The 17,268-nt window shown below is 39.5% G+C and overlaps 3 pseudogenes; all 3 read right to left on the bottom strand.

Annotated features, from left to right (window-relative positions):
* Nucleotides 1-3,244: 3,244 nt before the first annotated feature.
* On the bottom strand, nt 3,245-4,289 carry LOC127050078 (trace amine-associated receptor 4-like; annotated as a pseudogene).
* Nucleotides 4,290-9,180: 4,891 nt separating this feature from the next.
* LOC127049256 (trace amine-associated receptor 5-like) lies at nt 9,181-10,082 on the bottom strand (annotated as a pseudogene).
* Nucleotides 10,083-14,227: 4,145 nt separating this feature from the next.
* Nucleotides 14,228-15,127, bottom strand: LOC127049261 (trace amine-associated receptor 4-like; annotated as a pseudogene).
* Nucleotides 15,128-17,268: the final 2,141 nt, after the last annotated feature.

Here is a 17,268-nt window from a genome sequence, read left to right as displayed (position 1 = left end):
TTCAACTTAGTTCACATCAGCTTATAAGGGGGTTGAGGCGTGCCAGCCATGAAATATCCATAATCAGAGGGAAATGCGGGGAATGGATGGCACTGAAATGTAGCATCTCTGTGCTCTTGGATATCAACCTCAGGAAGAACCATTTCCATGTCCACCGGCCTGGAGGATAAGTGGGACCTATCATGAACTTTTATCAGCAGTTCATCAAAGTCAGGAGTCAAGCCTCGGGTTGAAGCCATCATCAGGGGTAGGGCATAACTGCGGGGATTTGGAGTGAAGCAGGAAAGCAGGAACCAGGAACAGAAGGATGTTAGGGATGAGGAGGGAAGGAACCAGGAAGAGGCAGGAAGGAAGGGCTTAGGAGGCAGGCAGGGAAGCAGAGTCTGTAATAGGAGCCAGCAAGTGAATCACTTAGTTGATTATACAAATTCACGTGCCTCTTTCTGCTTTAAGTATTGCCTCCCAGCCAATCAGAAGGGCTAGACATCTCCCCCAATTTAGGAGCATTACAGGTGGGACTTTTTGTGAGCTAGAGCTTGGCTGGCCCTCTTCTCAGCTGCTCTGGTAAGCTGGTGGGTGGTGACCACAATCTATGTACTGGCTGGGGTCCCATGGGACTGGTGTTGCAGCTCGCGGTCCCTCACATTATCTATATATGATATTTCTAAAGTGTTCATCATCATTGTATTTAGGTAGCAAATATAAAACCTAGAGACAGGTCTTAAATGACCAAAGCAACTTCAATTGTCCACTTCACCATTGTACATTTGTTTTTTTTTTCCTTTCCTCTCATTTTATTTCTGTCTGTCTGTCTGTCTCTCTCTGCTTCCTCATCACCTACTGGCCATGTGACAAGAAACCATCTAATCAGTGAGAGAAGATTTTCTCAAAAGAGGATATGTGCATTATGTTCTAGAAAAGGTGAGACTTGGACTACACATTTCTTATATATATATTTTTATTTGCTTGAACAAACAGAGGCACCTAATTTCAAATACAGTCAATATGGCACATTTTGTGTCAGTTTTTCAAAGAGTGATTCAGCTGCTGCACCCACAAAAATGTGCACACACCTGCACAATACCTAACAGAACATTACACAGTTTTTGCAATATCATGCCCATGGAGATGCCATCACCTGATTTATGTATGCAAATATCCACTTAATTGAGCAAATGGGTTGGGAGGTTTGTGAGTGCATTGCATCCACAGACATTTTTGCCCAAACTTTCAATACACCTTCTGTTGATAATTTAGGTGTGTATGTTTAAACAGTACAATTTTAAAAAACAATCTGCAAGCAAGGAGTGGAGGAGGTAACGGTCCACTCACAGGCTCCAACTCCACATCTATGGAAAAAAAGTAGCAGGTGCTTAGCATCCACCTGCAGCCAGTGCCTCCTGCTCCCTCCAGCGCTTCTCGCTTGCTGGCGGCCTTACTTATCAACTCCTCTGTGATCAGCTGTTCCTCAGCAGGCAGGAGGCACTGGGAGGGTGGGGAATGAGTGGGGATGGGGCGCGCTTGGGGGAGAGGTGGAAACAGTCAGGGTGGTGGTGGAGTAGGGGTGGGAAGAGGCAGGGTGGGGCTAGGGACTTGGGGGAAGAGGTGAAGTGAGAGAGGGCTTCGGGTGGTGGGAGGTAGCGAGGAAGTTGGTGCCTATGAGTGCACTGGCATTGCCTGTTAGCTTCCACATCAGCTATGGGTGCAACCAGCTAGACAAATACTACAGAAATCTGACCAGCAGAGGAAATATAAAAGGTATGGGAGAGAGATTGTCATGCAGCATTCTCTTTCTTTTGCAGGCAATTCTTGAGACTTAAGGCCTTATTGTATAATGATAAAGTACTCATTCTGTCAGTTATTTAGGAGCCAGAATTTAACAGAGTTCTATGTGAAACAGCTTCAGTCAAAAAGCTCTTAAGAAGAGTCACACTAATTATGGGTATTTAAGATCATGAAAACTCTGCAAAAAGATGCTTGTTAATGAGATACCCATTATATCCTCTCCCCAGAGTTCACTCATTCCCTTTGCTGTTTTACTGCTGAGGGAACTTGAATCTCACATGGGAACCCTCAAAGAAAAACAACTTCCATAGTTCTATCCCCTGAGCGCTGTCTGATGTCTTGCTCTGTGTTCAAGGTTTTTTAAAACATTGTTTAAGCATCTGTCAAATCACACTCCCTATATAAACAAAACACTGAAATTATTTTAAAAAGTCACTTTGAATCTGGTAAAAAAAGAAGATGTTAACATGTGGTGTAGCATGACACATTAAAGGCAAAATGGTAGAGTTCCTGAATAACAAAGACTAAAAGATCAGATTCTCCAGTTTGCTTTGTCCTCTGTAAGTGTAAGCAGGACAAAGTGGCCTTAAAGCATTTGGAAGTGGCCAGCCTAGAGTTCCCTTTAAACAAGGAAAATTTGCATTGGCATAAAGTTGGCAAGGGTAGCACAGCTGCCTCCTGCACCAACTGCTCCCACCCCACAATGCCCAGCCTAAGGAGAGGAGGATACAGTAGGGGTGGGACAGTGATCCATTATGTCCAGTCCTCCAGTGGCTTAATATCACTGTACAGAAATAACTTGCATTGGAGATGGGCAACTTCAGATTGGGGAGCTACAGCCAATTCTCTGTGGTTCTTATCTCTAATGAAGCCCTACATGTCTAAGTATACAAAGGCCAGTATGACCAGCCTCACTGCATTCCTTCCCAGCTCCCCAGGGTCTGGGGACATGTCAGGGGCAGCAGGGAAAAAAAGAGGATGTTCCAGAGAGGAGTTATACAGAAGCCTTGCCATGTGCAGAGCTGACAACAGGAACACTGGTCACCAGCCTCTGGGGGCTGACAGTGGGGCTATCAGCAGCCCGAGGCTCCCACTGTCAGCCCCCAGTGGCTGATAAAATTGAACGGGAAGCCTAATATAGCAGGATCTGCAATTTCTGCAATATTGCAAATTAAGTAGGGCCTTAAATACAAGACATATTATCTGTTTTTTATTTATTCCCAGTTTTTAAATTTTATTTGATCATTGTTGTCCTCATGGCTGTAGTTCACCATTCCCATGCCAGTGGGACCTGCGGGAAGCTGCAGCGAGCACATCCCAGTTTCTCCAAAAAGCATGTGCAGATTTTTGTAAATGTTGTCAATATATAGGGCCCTATGTGACCTATTCTAAAAGATCTCCAGAAATAGCATATGCATCTATTAATGTTAATCCATTCATAAAAGCCCTACCTGGCTAACTAAGTATTTGCGGGAAATAAAGTAAGAGTAGAGGAATCTGGTCTGAAGATTGTACCAGTCACAATCATTTTAAATGCTTTGCAAAACCAAGAATAAAATAAACCATAAATGATTGGATTACAAGTAGAATTGAAGTATCCCAGCCAGAGGAAGGCATTGTACAAGTCTTCAGGTGTTGAGAAGTTAATAAAAGGATGAGCTATTGTAAGAATAAAGAAAGGCAGCCAACAAAAAACAAACACCCCCATGACTATACTTAAAGTTTTAGTTGCTTTGTTCTCTTTTTTTGTGGAGAGTTTGTTTTTCATTGCAGAGACACATTTTATTGCACTGGGGATTTTAGCAATTTGTCTGGCATGTTTTCTTGCCACTGTAAATATGTGGACATAGATACCCACCATCACTGTGCCTGGGAAAAAGAAGGCTATAAGAGAAGCCATCACTCCCCAGAGCTTGTTAAGTATGAAGGCACAGAAACCACAGCAGTTTAATGGAAGTCACATGTTTTTCAATGCCAACAATATTCAACTCTGAGAAAACTAGGCCAAAAGCCAATAAGAATGAGATAGACCAGCTAATTAATAAAAATAGTACTATCACAGGAATAGTTATTTTGGTGACATAATGCAATGGGTCACAAACTGCATAGTAACGGTCAACAGAGATAAAACACAGATGGAAAATAGAGGTGGTGCAGAGCATTGTATCACAACAAGTATGGATTTTGCAGAAGAGGTCTCCAAAATACCAGCATGACTCAATAGACCTGATCATACTGTAGGGCATAACCATGAAACTAAGCAAAAAGTCGGTAGTTGCCATGGAGCAGATCAGGAAATTGGTTGGAGAGTGCAGCTGTTTGAAATGAGCGATGGAAATGATCACAAGCATATTTCCACCCACTGTGAGCACTATTGCTCCCACCATGAAGATGTACATAGCCCAAAGACTGATTGTAGACCTTACATTTCTAGGACATGAATGGTTAACAGAGACAAAGCAATACTGCACATTCTGTGGACTCCAGAGGTTGGATGAATTCATGATTTGGGATCAACGACAGAAACTTTATCTAACGTATTACAATACAACCAGTCCTGGGGAAAAAGAAAAAATAAACAAAGTGACATGAACAGTAGCAACATCTGCAGACCTGTGTTTCAGATTAGTTGATTAACACCTAACATTACAAATAATGGGCCTAATTCTACTCTCAGTTTCAAGAACATCAAATCAGAATGATTCCCATTTACTTTAGAGGAGTTACTCTAGACTTACACCAGTATAAGAGATAGCAGAATTTGGCCCAATGCTAACAAAAAGGAATGGGTTGAATCATTACCTAAATCCTAAGGTGCTCAAAAACATTTAGTAATATTGAATATTTTTGCTATGGATTTTACATTCAACACTATTAGAACTATGATGATAGGTCTGCAAAATGAAAGCCTCAAACACAACACTCACCAGATTTCTGCAGCTCTACCCATCACCTCATAGATCTTTGTTCCTGAAGGTACTGACCATACTTTCAGGAGAGACATTACAGCATCAGAAAGCCCAAACTTGTTGATGCGATAAAGATTTTAACATGCAACACTTTGTGAAGCTGGCCACACTGCAAGGTAAAAGAGTGATAAAAACTCAGAGATCTTCCTCTTTTTAGCATGCTTGCCCATAGGTTACCGAGTGTATACCTGCAGACAAGGTTCTCTTTGTAATATTAATCCACTGAGGTGCATACCCTCAACACAACTTGTCTAGGATTAAGAGAAATATAATAGCATCGTGCTGAGGAGTCATTGAGGTTTGTTAAACAATCTGTGCCTCAAAGCATTAAAGATTTGAAAAACAGGTTAAACAACACCCAGTTTAGTGAACTGTATTAATCCTTTATTATGGATGATTCTTATTTAAGACTCTGTTTTTATTTAACCAGTATTTAGTATTACAAATATACATGTGTAAGGAGAGGGAAAAAAAAACATATATGTCACTTTTCAGTCTGCGCACTCTCATGTACATGCTACTCCTTACACCAGCAAACTGCTACACAACTCCTTGTGTATACAGCAGAATCTCAGTTAACAAACACCTCAGGAACAGAGGTTGTTCATAACTCTGAAATGTTTGTATCTCAGAACAAAACATTATGATTGTTCTTTCAAAAGTTTACAAATGAATATTGACTTAATACATAATGGAAACTTTACTATGCAGAAGAAAAATGCTGCTTTTAACTGTCTTATTTTAAATAAAACAAGCACAGAAACAGTTTCCTTACCTTGTCAAATTCCTATTTTAAAACTTTCCCTTTATTGTTTTAAGAGTTCACATTTAACATAGTACTGTACTGTATATTATTTGCTTTTTTCCCCTCTCTACTACCAGGTTACATACTTATGGTTGAAAATGAGGTGTGTAGTTGACTGGTCAGTTCGTAACTGGTGTTCATAAGTCTGAGGTTCTATTCTAATAGAATAAAAGTGATGGAGTTTGGCCTGAAAAGTTACATCCTATATGCTAATGTGTGCGTGCATATGAACATATACATAAATGTATACACTTGCTATGTATATGTTATTAGCGTTTGGGAGTTTAATTAACATTATTTCACAGTAGTAAACTAAGGAATTGTGTTCCTCCAGTAATGCCAACAAGAGTTTCTAGCAATATCATGAACCCCAAGACTCAAGTTTTGGGGTTTCTCATGCTACAGGGTCCCCAGATTTAATTAAATACTTATATTCTGTACACATCAGGGACTCGTTCTTCAATAGAATACAGATTTTAATCAAATCAACTACCCCCCTCCGCAAGCCCCATTTCTTCCTTCTTTCAATTCTATAGGTCCATATCCCTTCTGCTGTATTAGCTATCCCCCTTATTTGTCCCTCACCTATTTCTGTTTTTCTTTTTTTCTCCCAGTTGATCAGGTTCATATAAAGCTATTTCTGGACCAAAAAGCACATGAAAGCTTTCTGGGATAATTTTCTAATATCCATTTGAAACGCCATTATATGATAAGAATATGAATATTTGCCATTACAAACATATTAGAGGTTTACAATGGGTATGCCAGGCTGATATAAAAATGTAGAGCCATTATAGTAGGGTACTTTATCTTTTATAAATAATACTCTAATATGAATGCACCTAAAAGCCAATTATGCTGTGTTTACGCTTAACTTTGTGTAGTCTTTCTTCTCTCTACTTTTTACACCAAAGATTTTAAAAATATCAGATTTATTTTCAGCTATATCCTTATCCCCTTAAATTAATTGAGAGTTTTAACACTGATTTTGATGGAAGCAATATTGGACCTTATGTCTAATAAATTTAATTCCCACAAACATATAAGCATGTATATAACTTTACTCCTGCAAGTAGCACCACTGAAATTAACAGGTCTACCCAGAAGTGAATAAGAGTATTTGCAGGAAAGGATCTTATATTTGTATATTATACTCTATTGTCGTGCTTTAGTACTTTGAAATGATATACGACATTAACATGCATAAGAAATATCATAGTGTGTGTGCTCAGTAAGAGACTGCAATCTCATGGAAAACAACATTTCTCACCCAGCCCTGCAGTCCTCACACTGGTAATTATCAGCTCATTAATACCATTTATTGATGTTTTTATCTGTCATTGGTATAGCATAAATTCTTGAAGATGATCCATCTGTTCTTCTCTAGTCAGTTTCTAAATGATCTGGCCAAACTTTTTCAGATTCAATTGATTTCTTTATTCTACATAGTGGTTCAAATTATTTTTATGATACAGAGACAAACATGTCCTCTAAAAGAATCATTAGAAAACTCTGTCATACAGTCATTCCACTACTGAGACTGGAAAATCAAAACAAATTGCAATTCTTCTAGTACTTTACAAAATGCAGCTGGGTATATCATTACATTGGAGTAGATGATGTTTTACCTGATCTCTCTCTGTATTTCATCTCTTCATTGAAAATGTTTTTGGCTGCGATTTTTGCTTTTGTTTTTAGTCTTTAATTTCAGTTAGAAAATCTTCTGATTCAAACAATGAATAGTTTTACAGCTTACCTGTAAAGTGTGTATAAATCTGATTTTTCTTATTAAACTTCAAAGCTCATTTGCTTGTTTTTTTTCTCCATATGACTCCTTTGTGGCAATGCTCAATAAAAATTGATTTGATTTTTTTCCTCTTTTCTTAGATTAACTGGGTTGTTGCTAGTATATATACAGCACAGAAGACCTGTAGATGTCTCTGAGGAGTTCACAAGTCTCCTATCATGTATTTGATTTGGAAGAGTTACAGAGTAAGTCTCTGTAACTCTTCATTCTGCTGCTGCAACAGAAAAAAATTATGCACAAACATCCAAGTGAGGATATTATTTGATTTGGTTTACAGCCATCTTGGAAATGGGAGGATGAACTTTACCTTTACTTCAATATGTTAAATATAAAGACATGGAAGGTCTTTTACCTTCGAAAGTTTCTAGGACGGGCGCTGTCATTTACTCTGCTGAGTAGGGCTGTTGAAAATGTTCTGTTAAAACTGTTTTTCATTGGAAAACTGGGTTTTTGGCTAAACACACACACACACACACACACATAGATATATATATGTATATATATACATAGCAATAAGTATCTGTTTTCAGTGGAAATTTCCAATTTCTCATCCAAAAACTGAATGGCCACAAACCAAAATATTTCATCCCAAACCCAAAATATTTCAGTTCTGAAATGCTGCCACAGGGTCTCATGGGAATTGTAATTAGAGTGCCTGACACTCCAAATCTCCTCTCTCCACATTCCATTCCAATTTCCACAGCCAGACTTCATCTCCCATAATGCACCCTGACCATGGAACTCTCATTCTATATAACCTCTACTCAGCCAGAGGGGAGACTGTGGTACACACATCACAGAAGATGTAGTCCAATGAGGGAGCACAGCCTATAGAGGAGAATGGGGGCTGAGGCACTTGAACTAGAGCGCCCAGGAGGCATTAAAGTAGCAAAGAACCCAAACATCTTTCAACCAAAATGAAAGATTTTTCATTTTCATTGATATTTTCCATGGGGGTAAACCCTTACTGTCTAGTGTCGATGGGACCCTAACCTGTCTGAGAGGTCGCTATGTTCCATTGCAATCTAGATGTTAAATTATAATAATTAAGTCTCAATTTAATTTTACCAAAAATTCTGCAGATTTAAAATTTTTACCAGTTTTCATATCAACAATGTGTTTATATACAACTAAATAAACAATTGAAAACAAGTAGAAAAATACTTAAGTTATTACTTAGTTGCTCATTTATTTTTGTAAAAGAGATTTTACATTTAGATTTTACAATATATATTTTATATTTAACAGATTTTTAGAAAAATTTCTGCTAAGTACATTCAGAGCAGTCTACTGATAATATTAGAGCTTTAAAAGTTTACCAACTCTATAAAACAAAAGGCTCATACAATTTAGATGATTGTTCTGGAAGGTAAATGACGAGGCTGTATTGTCAAGTTAGGGGTCTGTCAGATCTAACTGCTTTGAGAAAAGTGAAGATTGAGTTGAATAATGGCAGCTAACTGAATGTTCCAGTAACCATTATGAGAACCACTTTGATGATTTGTAGTTCAGTATTTCCTGGACTTTTTCTGTTGTTGTCTTTCAGGATTTTGGCTCAGATTTTCAAAGATAACTAAATAAAATTAGATGAATTGGGCATCCCAACACTGTAGGTTGCTTTGAAAAGCTCACCCTTTCATTGGGCAGAAATAATCTGTGTCAGTAACATTTCCCAGAGTTTTTATTTCTTATCTTTGTCTCAGTATTTCTTCTAATTTCTTACCACTTTAATATAAAAGGAAAGGGTCTCCTCCTGGGAGCCATGTTTATGGTTGTGAGCTATGTTCACATACAGTGTTATCTAAAAGCTCTGGTCATTCCTGGTACAAGTCTGTGGTAGATGTTTTAGAACCGAAGATATTGAGAGTTAAAACTAGTTTCATTGCCTTCCTGAACCAGCAGAAGCACATACAACAAGAGACTGCAGACTGAATTAAAGTAAGCAAACCAGATAAGAACTGATGGCGTAATGAAATCTAGAATACAGTCCAGCATGGTGTCTATAGTAAAGGGCAACCAGCACAGGAGGTAGATTCCTACAGCTGTACCAAGTGTCTTAGCTGCCTTTCTTTCCCTCTTTGATGCTCCTAAGTGTAGCCTAGATCCAGCACTCTTCTTCATGCTACCTATCTGTCTAGTTTGTCTATTTGCCACAATAAATATTTTCACATACAAAGTTATCATTATGAGGCAGAGGAAGAAGAAGAGAATTTGTTGAACAGCAGCTGACATCTACCAACACAGGGTATGTCTTGTAATGGCCCAAGCCTTCCTCAGTTGCATTTGTATAGAGCAAGACAAAAGTATAAACCATGGGGAACCCCCACCCTATCACTATATAAACACAAGCCAATCTTATGGTAAATTTAGTGGAGTAGAGCAAAGGATCACAGATAGCATAGTGATGATCAATGAAAATAAAACACAGATGAAATATAGAGGTCAAACAAAAGACAGTGTTCAGAAAGATATGCAGCCTACAAAAGTCATCTCCAAAATACCTGCAGCACTGTTAACCCCAGGAGGAGATCTGCAACGGCCAGGGAGAGTAGTAAGAAGTTGGTGGGGATATGTAGGGTTTTGAAGTGGGAGACTGCAATCACCACCATCAGATTCCCCATGTAAATGGCCAGCTGGACGCCAAAAGGGTGAAGAGTTCATAGCACAATGGAGTGGACACCACTTCATTAGCACCGAGATTCTGGACAGAGCTCATTTCTTCCTTACCAGCTGGCAACACCTTCTCCAGCTCTTCCACACTCCCAATAAACGACTCTGCTTTCAACAGGGGTATGACACTCTCCACCTCATATTCACCAATGTAATATGATTATGATATAATTATGTGGCATCTTGTACTAAGTACGCCTTGTAAGGTATCATTCTAAAATTCTTGATCTATTGAACATTAACAGTCTGTTGGATTGTATGTTTTATCATTGTATGTGCAGTTTCAAAGTTTTGCTCTGTATTTGTCATGGAAAGATGTTGTGAAGTTAAAACACTCTAAGCTAGCCTTTGAGGTACAACAATGAAGAAGATAGACAGTGCTAATGGTCCATCAGGAAAGGCCAGGGGCCCATAGAAAAGGTTTATCTCACCTGGGAGCATTTCAGCCAGTCTATGAGTAATGGCTGTTATGACTCAGCATGATATGCAAGGGCATGTGACCGGACCACATGACACTAAACTCCATTTTGGTACTCGTATTTTCCACAAACTCCCTGGGAAATTAGCTCAAAACAAAGGATTCCCACCATATGGAGAGACTATATAACATTGAGAGTGACATCATGATTTGTCTTCATTCTCCCCACAACTTAACACCTGAAAGAACCTCTGTAAGACAAAGGACTTGGAATGGGGGAGGGGAACCTACACTGCACAGCAATTGCAGCCTGTGCCTTAAGAATCTTCAAGCCTGCTTGTATCATCCGTCAGGGTGAAATATTGCTAATTCAAACCACAGTTGCCAATTTTCACATGGTAAATAAGCACCTAACTTTCACAATAAACCGAAAATCAAGCTAATCCCATTTCAAAACAAGGCCAAAACAAGCCAATCCCTAAGAACCCCAACACTATGTGACTAGATCCTCCCTGCGTGCAATCTGGGACTGTTCTGGGCCCGCTGTGCACCTCTGACTCTCTTCCCACTTTGCCCTTGCTAACCCCGCCTTGCCCCTGCTTGCTGGGAGCTGATCAAAAAAGAGAAACAACAAGCTACAAGCCAAAAACTAGCCAACAACAACTCACACACCAATTAAGCCAAAAACAAGACAAATATCTGTTTTTTTTCCCACAGGTTTGGCATGTCTGATTCAAATCCTATCTAGTACATTAGGTTAATTTGCGGTTTTGTTTTTTTGGTAGGTAATCTGCTTTGATCTGTTTGCTATCACTTACAATCACTTAAAATCTATCTTTCCGTAGTTAAAAAAATATGTTTTATCTTAACCAGTGTGTCTTTCAGTGAAGTGTCTGGGGAAATCTCAGCTTGGGAAACATAGATTTCTTGCATATCTTCCCCACATCGAGGGGGAGCAAATTAATTAATGACTTTACATTGTACAGATCCCTGTGCACTGCTCACTTGGGACTAAATCAAGAATTGCCTCTCCTCTTGTGGGTTCCATGACTAGCTGCTCCAAGAAGCAGTCATTTGAGGTGTCAAGAAACTTTATCTCTCTGCATCCTGTCCTGAGGTGACGTACTCCGTCAATACGAGGATAACTGAAATCCCCCATTATTATTGAGGTTTTTCATGTTTATAACCCTCTAATCTCCCTGAGATTGGGACAGCTGGGAGAAGAAGGGGATGTTTTGGAGGGGGTCTGTATCATGGGACCATTCTAGTTGGCTATTCTGGCTTACTCCCGTGCAGTCCTGGCTTAGAAATGTGAGTGACAGCCATCGTTGCTTTACCCCATAAGCCGCGTCAAACTGATAATTATACCCCAAATGTTTCTTTAGTGCATTTAAACAAGGTTTCAGTGTTGATTGTATGTTCATTGCCATTTTCAGAAAATCGGGAAGTGCAACTCTTTTCACATAAACTCTTGAAAGAGCCATCAGATGTTAGCATCTTTAACAAACTGGGCTGGGTTTGAAATGTGAGGCACTTCATGAGACATTACCAAGCCTTTCAGATATCTCCATTTCCTTCCATTGCTGACAATGTCAGCACTGGCACTTGAATAGATTGGTGATTTCTGGCCACATAGAATGGTGAATATGAAAGCACTTTTTGTAAATAATGTTGTTAGATTTGCAGAATAGTTTTGAACTGAGACAAGCCTACTGTGGCTCCTACTGGCTCAGCTAAGAGAGGATCCCATACTCACATAATAGAGAAGCTGCTTTTGAACTAGTATTCATGTTTGATTCCAAGCTCCAGTAATGTGCATGATACATAAATAGTGAGTCCAGTCACGAGAAAGGGGAACCCAGTCTCAGGTTAAGACTTCGCTAGTGTCTATCCACCCTCTAACAGACACAACAAATACCATCCCAGATATATGCTGGTGGGCAAATATGTAGACGTATAGTAATATAAGGAAGGCCCTACTTGAATTGTGGGATAATTGTCAAATAATCGTGGCTGAGTCACAAACAAGATGTGGAAAATCTTGAAAAAGTAACAATGGACCTTTATTAATTGCGGAAATTTAGAAAAGCCAGAGAAGACCTATTTGTGTAAGAAATTTTTTCCATAACAATATAAACCCTAAAGTATATTATGCTGGCTAATTTTTTTGATAACCAGACATTTTATGGCAACTATTAATGCAAGGGGCTGACAGTGGGAGTCCCGGCCACCAGCCACTGGGGGTTGAGAGCAGGAGCCCAAGCTGTTAACCGCCCAGGGCTCCCACTGTCAGTCCCCGGTGTCTGGCAAAATTGCAGGGGAAGCTAATATTGTGGGATCTGCAATTTCTGCAATAACGCAAATTAAGTAAGGCCTTAAATACAAGACATTTTATCAGTTACTTTATATATTCCCATATTTTAAACTTTATCTTATCGTTGTTTCATAAGCAGTATAAAATTAGTATGGCAAATATGAACTAGCAGTAGCCCTTCAACACAAGACATTTTCTTGGTCCTTCAGGTAGGAGACAGCATAAACAAGTGGAGTTTGGATCGGACTGTAAAAGAGAACAAACTTTGGCACCATCATCCGCCCGTCCTCAGAAATGTCCCACTCCATAAGACCAATGTTTCAGTTAGCCCAGAATTCGGTCTTCTGACAGTGGTCAATGCCAGGGGCTTCAGAGGGAATGAAAAGAACAGGTAATATCAAGTGGTCCATCCCCTGTTGTCCAATCCCAGCTTCTGGCAAACAGAGGCTAGCGATACTCAGAGCATAATGTTGCATCCCTGCCCATTCTGGCTAATAGACATTGATGGACCTATCCCTCCAGGAACATATCCAGTTCTTATTTGAACCCAGTCATACTTTTGGCCTTTCACAACATCCCCTGGCATCCTTCAAACTCCCACATGTTAGTCAGGACTGCTAAGGTTCTCAGCTGACCTCAGCTACTTTGGTAATGCATGGAGGTGATCTCTCAAGTGCAGCAGCTACAGCCCGAAACAAACACTGACTCAATGAACATTCAGAACACTTTTCTGCTAGAGACTTAATAACTCATTGACCGGTATATATCAGACTGGCTTGGGTAGATTGTATATAGATAAAGACCAGTTATTCAGCCAGAGAAAACATTTTGGGCTGAGTTGTGTTACCCTTATTCATGCTGAGAATTAAGAGATACACTCTCAGTTGGAGTAAGGCTAGCGCTATCGGGCCCACAACAATGGGGAGTCCATTTTCAAACATGGGTAACTAGATAAATTAATACTTAAATGCTGCACTTGGAGTCTCAAACTGGTACTTGAACAGAAATGACATTGTAGGGTAGTTGCCAAAATGATCAATGTATATACTGGAACAAAGCTAGATAAAATGTACTGTATAGTTTGCCAGACTGTTCTCTCACTTCCTATCATCCAGACAGACAGCTCACTAAGCATGCTAATCCTTAAACAATACCTATAGAGACACGCTACAAATGAGTTACTCCAAAAGTAAGTGCAGATTCTTGTAAATATTGTCAATATATAGGGCCCTATGTGAACTGTTCTAAAAGATCTCCAGAAACAGCACAGGCATATATTAATGCTAATCCATTCATAAAAGCCCTACCTGGCTAACTAAGTATTTGCGGGAAATAAAGTAAGAGTAGAGGAATCTGGTCTGAAGATTGTACCAGTCACAATCATTTTAAATGCTTTGCAAAACCAAGAATAAAATAAACCATAAATGATTGGATTACAAGTAGAATTGAAGTATCTCAGCTAGAGGAAGGCATTGTACAAGTCTTCAGGTGTTGAGAAGTTAATAAAAGGATGAGCCATTGTAAGAATAAAGAAAGGCAGCCAACAAAAAACAAACACCCCCATGACTATACTTAAAGTTTTAGTTGCTTTGTTCTCTTTTTTTGTGGAGAGTTTGTTTTTCATTGCAGAGACACATTTTATTGCACTGGGGATTTTAGCAATTTGTCTGGCATGTTTTCTTGCCACTGTAAATATGTAGACATAGATAGCCACCATCACTGTGCCTGGGAAAAAGAAGGCTATAAGAGAAGCCATCACTCCCCAGAGCTTGTTAAGTATGAAGGCACAGAAACCACAGCAGTTTAATGGAAGTCACATGTTCTTCAATGCCAACAATATTCAACTCTGAGAAAACTAGGCCAAAAGCCAATAAGAATGGGACAGACCAGCTAATTAATAAAAATAGCACTATTACAGGGATAGTTATTTTGGTGACATAATGCAATGGGTCACAAACTGCATAGTAACGGTCAACAGAGATAAAACACAGATGGAAAATAGAGGTGGTACAGAGCATTATATCACAACAAGTATGGATTTTGCAGAAGAGGTCTCCAAAATACCAGCATGACTCAATAGACCTGATCATACTGTAGGGCATAACCATGAAACTAAGCAAAAAGTCGGTAGTTGCATGGAGCAGATCAGGAAATTGGTTGGAGAATGCAGCTGTTTGAAATGAGCGATGGAAATGATCACAAGCATATTTCCACCCATTGTGAGCACTATTGCTCCCACCATGAAGATATACATAGCCCAAAGACTGATTGTAAACCTTATATTTCTAGGACATGAATTGTTAACAGAGTCAAAGCAATACTGCACATTCTGTGGACTCCAGCGATTGGATGAATTCATGATTTAGGATCAATGACAATAACTTTTTCTAAAGTATTACAATACAACCAGTCCTGGGGAAAAAGAAAAAATAAACAAAGTGACATGAACAGTAGCAACATCTGCAGACCTGTGTTTCAGATTAGTTGATTAATACCTAAAATTAAAAATAATGGGCCTAATTCTACTCTCAGTTGCAATGACATCAATTCAGAACAATCCTCATTTACTTTAGAGGAGTTATTCTAGACTTATACCAGTATAAAAGATAGCAGAATTTGGTCCAATGATTGAAAAAAAGAAAAAATGGGCTGGACCGTTTTCCAAATACTTTTGAATCTTAAGGTGCTCAAAAATTCTAAGTAATATTGGATATTTTTGCTATGGAGTTTATATTCAACACTATAAGCACCTTGATAAGAGCTTTTCATAATGAAAATCTCAAACATACGACACTCACCTGTATTGCATACACAGGCGGATTCTAGTTTTGTGGGGCCCTAGGCCTGAGCAAGTGGGGGCCTCATTCCACCACTTCTGCCTGCAGCCCCACCCCCACCCCTGCACCTCCCCGTACTTTCCCCAACACTCCTGCAATGGAAATGGGGTTGGGGCATGGGAAGGCTTGCCCTGTTCTGCCTGCCTGGTTCTCCTGCCAGGGAGCAGGGCCGAGGTCCAGAGCGGGGTGAGCATCCACCGCTCCATCCATGCTCCCCAGCAGGAGCACCAGGGAGGCAGAGCAGGTCAGGGTGTGAGGGCGCTCATTTTTCCAGAGCCCCCACAATTGGCTGGAGCCCCTGGGCATGGGCCTCGTTAGTCCAGTGGCTAATCCACCACTGATTGCACAGTTCTACTGTAGCCCACAAGAGCTTATGCTCAAATAAAGGTGCCAAGGTGCCACAAGTACTTCTTGTTCTTTTTACAGTTCTATGCATCATCTCAGAGATCTTTGTTCCTGGAGGTACTGCACATACTTCCAGGAGAGACATTACAGCACCAGGAAACCCGCACTGGTTGATACTATAAAGATTTTAATATGCAACACTTCGTGAAGCTCACCAGACCTCACGATAAAGAGTGACACAAACTGACTGACACCATCCTTGTTTTAGCATGCTTGCCAGTAGGCCACTGAGTGTATACCTGCAGACTTGTTTCTGATTGTAATATTAACCCACTGAGGAGCTTACCCTCAACACATACTTGTCCAGGATTAAGAGAAATATAATAACATCATGCTAAGGAATCATTGAGGTTTGCTGAACAATCTGTGCCTCAAAGCACTGAAAGATTTGAAAAACTGGTAAAACAACACCAGTTTAATGAACTTTATTATGGATAATTGTTATTTAAGACTTCTGGGTTTTTTTTATTTAAACCAGTATTTACTATTACAGATATACATGTGTAAGAAGAAAAAAAAACATATATGTCACCTTACAGTCTGCACACTCTCATCTACATGCTACTGCTTATGCCAGCAAACTGGTGCACTGTTCTTACTGTACAATAGAATGAAAGTGATGGAGTTTGAAGATGGAAAAGTTCATCCTGTATGCTAGTGTGTGCATGCATATGCACATATACATAAATGGACACACATGCTATGTATATGTTATTAGAGTTTGGGAGTTTAATTAACATTATTTCACAGTAGTAAACTAAGGAATTGTGTTCCTCCAGTAATGCCAACAAGAGTTTCTAACAATATCATAAACCAGAAGACTCAAGTTTTGGGGTTTCTCCTGCTACAAGGTTCCCAAATTTAATTAGATACTTAGATTATTTACATGTCAGGGACTTGTTCTTCAATAGAATACAGATTTTAATCAAATCAGCTACCCCCTCTGCAAGCCCCATTTCTTCCTCCTTTCAATTCTATAGGTCCATATCCTTTCTCGGGTATTAGCTATCCCCCTTATTTCTCGCTCACCTATTCCTGTGGTTTTTTATCTTTCTCCCAGCTTGTCAGGTTCATATAACGCTACTTCTGGAAAGCTTTCTGGGATACTTTTCTAATATTCATTTGGAATGCCATTGCATGATAAGAATATGAACATTTGCCATTATAAACATATTGCAGGTTTACAACAGGTATGCCAGGCTGATATCAAAATGTAGAGTCATTATAGTAGGGTTCATTATCTTATATAAATAATCAT

The sequence above is a fragment of the Gopherus flavomarginatus genome, chromosome 4 (assembly GCF_025201925.1).
Source record: "Gopherus flavomarginatus isolate rGopFla2 chromosome 4, rGopFla2.mat.asm, whole genome shotgun sequence".
NCBI classification, from domain to species: Eukaryota; Metazoa; Chordata; order Testudines; family Testudinidae; genus Gopherus; species Gopherus flavomarginatus.
The sequence above is the reverse complement of the archived record's forward strand: the minus strand, read 5'-3'. Positions and strand labels throughout refer to the sequence as shown.